General features: G+C 39.9%; 1 long non-coding RNA gene across 2 annotated transcripts in view; it reads left to right on the top strand.

Annotated features, from left to right (window-relative positions):
• Positions 1-4,439, top strand: part of LOC148398256 (uncharacterized) — a 111,502-nt gene extending 107,063 nt beyond the window's left edge. For both annotated transcript variants that reach the window (XR_015858682.1, XR_015858681.1), the window contains exon 5: positions 3,231-4,439. This is a non-coding gene — a long non-coding RNA (uncharacterized LOC148398256). The remainder of the gene's footprint in view (positions 1-3,230) is intronic.
• Positions 4,440-5,124: the final 685 nt, after the last annotated feature.

Genomic DNA, 5,124 nt, shown 5'->3' with positions numbered 1-5,124 from the left:
GGTGCAAATAACACAACTACATGCAAATGTTTTTGGAGCAGTCGGGCCTTCTTTTTTGTGGATGAAAAAAAATATTTGACTTTTTTTTATTTTAAAAATATTGTCTTTGGTTGCACAGCCTTAGAGCCACCTCAAAATTGAAAATACAGCCCTAAGAGTGAGTCCTGATAAAATCTAAATGGACTAATTTGTAGCTGATGGCGGCAAACACAACTTGACAAGCATGGAAGTGTTTCAATGTGTATTGTGCGCCACACTTTAGGAAGGCATCTATTAACACCAATTGTAACCTCACTGCTTTACAACTTGTCTCCAGCTGTTCGCACCCTGCCACCTCCATTCAGTGGTGTGACACACACGTCTTTAACACATTGTTGTCTGGAGGAGACACAGACTTCTACCTATACTCACAGCACCAATAGCTCTCTATTTATCAAAGGATGATCAAATGATGTATCGCTTGACTCCCCCGCAACTCCTGAATGATTTTTTTGCCATGAATTGATGACCTAAAATTGTGTTATATCATTCAAACAACGAGAGAAGTGGCAATCACGCTTCTGATCAGAAGCATTTTGACCCTTACATACATTATATAATTAAATGCGGGCCATCTATTTAATTTGTAAATATAACAACTTGGGACAATCCCTCTGACTCCTTGTAGAAATCAATTAATTGAACAAACAAATTATAATCATTATCATCTTAATAATGCCTTGACTGAATGCAACTATTTGGGAGCGGTCAAATATGGACGCACACTTTATGAGTGAAAGGCGGTCTCTCACGTCACAAGTGCGGCTAATAGAAAATCCACAAGGGGAGATCTTGCAGTTTACAAGCCAATATCATGCATGGATCCCAGTGAGTCTATTTCTGTTTCTGCAATGTCAAGTACAGCATGCTTGGACCGATATATTGCTTGGACAGCCCTGATTTTAATGTAAATGAGGAATGACCAGGAAAAAGCCTACTTCCATATCACAATAGTATAGAAACGCCCCCTTATGTTATTCCCAATTCGATATGTGCAAAGTCTAGCAACAAGAAAGAAAGAAAGAAAGAAAGAAAGAAAGAAAGAAAGAAAGAAAGAAAGAAAGAAAGAAAGAAAGAAAGAAAGAAAGAAAGAACATTCCAACCATGCACTCAATTTGACTGGGCATGCAAATAAGGCCCATTGAGTGCACAAATCACCAAGTGCAAATCTGCACCACGACACCAAAAAAATGGTCTAACAGTTTGTGAGACCACAACAGTAGATTATACATTTGCATTTTCCTTTTTGTGCCAGCATAATGAGTGTGAAAACGCACCATGTTTGATGTTTTCAGTGACTGCAATCTTTTGTACCTAATTTTATATTTCCAAATTTCCAAGAAAATTATAATCACTCTGTTTTCATATCAGTTTATCTAAGTGACAGAGCAAACAGCTGCAGACAGAGAGAGAAACAGTCAGTGTGGTTTCCTCTCCTCCACAAATGGCTGGGTGGCTGTTGCTGACAGGTGAGGATGTCTTTTATCAACAGGTGTGAGGAAGCCAATGAAGATATGAGGATAGATAGCACAGGCAGGTGTGGGCGAGCGACTAAGAAAGAGAATGAGAGGGAACCGCAGACAAGGAGTGTGCCTAACCACAGCCACATTCTCAACCTGAAAACATCCTTTCAACACACACTTCTGCCCCCCACGCACAAACACACAAGTTGCAGGGAGGCGGCTGCAGCTTCAGCTCTCGTCGTGTAATGAGTGGAAGATGTGCTCTTTAACACATGTATGGCTCAAAATAGTAGCAGCTAACGAGAACAAATGACAACGATGATATCACGCACACACATAAAACACAGCCTCCTATTCGTATATCTGTGAACACACATTGAGATACACTTGAAAGTTTCCGTGTGGAATTACAGAACGCATTTTGATGAATGAGAGCTATGAATCCACACGGTTGAGCAATTACTAACACTCACTTTTTTAATGTTGTAGTGCAGGGGTGTCAAATTCATTTTTTTTCGCAGGCCGCATTGTAGTCATAGCTTCTTTCGGAGGGCCATTATGACTGTCAACCCAAATAAATGTATGAACACCTCATATTATATACAGTAAAAGCTACAAAACAAACTGACAAATAACTCGTTTTCAAATCAGACAAGTAAAAACTGGTCAAATATTAAAAAACAAAAGATATTATTAAAAGTGAAGACAATTTGCCATTCTAGTAATGACACACGAATTTGATGCACAATTTATCTTCGCGGGCCACATAAAATGATGTGGCGGGCCGTATCTGGCCCCCGAGCCTTGAGTTTGACTCCTGTGCTGTAGTGGGTGTCTTTATCAGAAAACCATGATCCTAACTCAAAACACATCTCAAATCATCTTTACACTGTGAAATGAAAGGAAATACCATTTATCTGTTCCAGCCTTCCCAGAAAAATACCATAAACATTTTGGTCATGTATAATATTAATGTATGGGGGAGTAAAATCTCTTATGCTGCTTCATCTGGTACCCACACCCTGGCCAACTTGAGGCAAAATAATATAGACGTACAGATATATTATACATGGAGCCTGTGGAAACTTCACAAGGCCTCAGCAGTAATATTAGTTGTACTTTGCAGGAGACAAAAATATATGCCTGTGAGTATTATATGTTATATTACATGGCTATGTGTCTTGCACCACCATTTGTGTCAAAATAGTTAACTTCCAGAGAAGTTGGCAACCCCATAATGTTTGAAGTTGAGCACTAGACTTATTTGAGACCACAAAATGGAAATTCTATTTTTGTTAAGGAAGACAGGGAGCCTCTGGTTGCTATGCCGGTCTTCCCTGTTCACTGTACCATCGTGTTCACTTAATGCTAATATTGACAAGGATGAAAGTGACCTTTATGGAGCAAAGTGAACGTTGAAGCTCAAAGAAACTGACTTGTTGTTCCACTAAGCTTTGTCAATGTTTGGATCACCTTGTGTGTGGGGATATTTTTTTTTTTCTCCACACTAAAACGAGTAATTAAAACATGGCTTCATTGTCACGGGCTCACATGAAAGAAGTAAGAATACTCACAAATGAAAAGACTGTCGAACTGATAAGGGACACACATGTTTGATGTTATACATCAACAAAATCTACACTGACGCAAAACAATCGACTCTCTTGACAACTACTGTAAAATCATCCAAAACAACAGCAACATAATGAATATCTTTCATTTCAATAGGCAGGATGGATGTGTCAAGACCGAACACCAAGCTTCCTGTTTGCCCTACCAGATGGACATCTTTGTTGTTGTGATGAGTCCAAGCTGGCTTCAGTCCAGAAAACAACTCCAATGGCCATCCCCAAGGAGAGGTCTGTCTCTCAGAGTTCAGGTAGCGGAGCGGGGGAAATGTTGGGGTCAGCTCCTAAACCTGGAAAAGGAAGCTAATCCAGGGTTAAAGAGGGTCATAGTGTTGACTGAGATTTCACATGAGGACTTGGGATTTTATATCCAGCATCTTCATTATTAGACTGCACCTGGGCTCGAAACCAATCCTTGGGGAACCTTCTCATGGTCACTACAAACATGCACTGCCAGCTAGGCCCTTAAATCTGTCGCCAACCCCTTACCCACCACATAGGCATCCTTCCCCCTTGTACTTTACGTGCTCTTTCATTTGGGGTCAAACTCAGAGCCACAATATTGACAGGAAGCGATGAGATAGTATTTGAAAACCTGGACTATTGAGCAGCTCAAGTTGTACAGCAGGCAAAAGTGAGAAAGAATTATACTTTGAAATCAACTTCAACAATTACTCTCCTCCGTTTCCAAATGCTTATTGAGCGTTGCTAAACGGAAGGATGATGTAACAGTGGTAAAGGTCCTAGGTTTTGGGGACAAATAAGGAAAAAAAAATGGGTGGGAGGGGCGTGTAAAATAATGAAGTTTAATAGTTTGAACATTGATTTGCTATTGCAACCAAGTGAATATAGGTTTAAATTGATTTAATAATCATTGTACTTGGGAGCTGCTAACTCAGCCTTCAGCAGGTTGACTGACTTGACTTAGATTAACTGAAAAGACTTGATACAACAATAAATATGAATGTAATGTATACAATCTTTGCTTCTGACTTTTAGCAACAAGTGATCAGTCACGGAAACAATAAACATTACAAACCGTTTTGTGTAACACGTACATGATTGAGACATAATTTCTTGAGGCCTCTAAAAGTATATACTATGTAAACTGTCTCAACTGTCATTTTACCATCTCTGCAAGACATGTTTCTGTTTCGGACAACATTGTGTACTGAACTTGACTAAACAAAGTCAGCTAAAATGCCTCTCATGGTTATCTTTGGCAATGTGTAATGTGCCTTACACTGAAATACCGATGTAATCTTTTGCCAAAACCACATTTAAACATCGACTGTGTCTGATGTATCGTGGAATTTAGGCATATTTATACAGTATGTGCTATGAGGTGAATTATTTAATTGCCGTTCCAGTAGGATTGTTTTCTGCCACACCATATGCGCTACAGAGAGTTTGTTTACACCATCGAGCCTAACAACTCAGTAATTTGGAACAGCCAGTCAGGGCGGCCGTGCCGTCACGTAGCTGCTTCGCCTGCTCGTCGGCCTCAATCTGTGTTGTTGTTACTGGTAGCATTGCCGCGTTTAAGTGTGACGGCGTACGATTCGTACCAATAAGAGCAAATCAACTGGATCTGTGTACAACAAACGGAATTCTCTGTGAGCAGACGGAGACACTTATGCAAACACACACACACATGCAGAGAAATGAGGCTGCACCCAAAACACACGTGAGTCCCTCAAACATAGCCAGGCTCAGATTTCAAGCCTTGTGGTCTCCTAAATATATATCGAAATACACATCAGGCTGCGTGTCACTACTGTTTACAGGAAAGTGATTTATGGGGCTTTTTGCACACAAGAGGAAAGGGTTTAAGAAGGAAGGTCAAGTAAATGACGCCTTTAAAAAAAAGGTCCCTAAAATTCATTATCAGGGGTTACAAAAATGTATCTCGGCTGATATATCATTTTAATATTTAATGCCGATAAACTGCAGTGAAATAGACAAGTTAAATTGTGGATTGTTGGTTGCAGAAC

The sequence above is a fragment of the Syngnathus floridae genome, chromosome 5, assembly GCF_059516105.1.
Source record: "Syngnathus floridae isolate MCC-2025c chromosome 5, RoL_Sflo_1.0, whole genome shotgun sequence".
In the NCBI taxonomy this organism is placed as follows: domain Eukaryota; kingdom Metazoa; phylum Chordata; class Actinopteri; order Syngnathiformes; family Syngnathidae; genus Syngnathus; species Syngnathus floridae.
The sequence above is the reverse complement of the archived record's forward strand: the minus strand, read 5'-3'. Positions and strand labels throughout refer to the sequence as shown.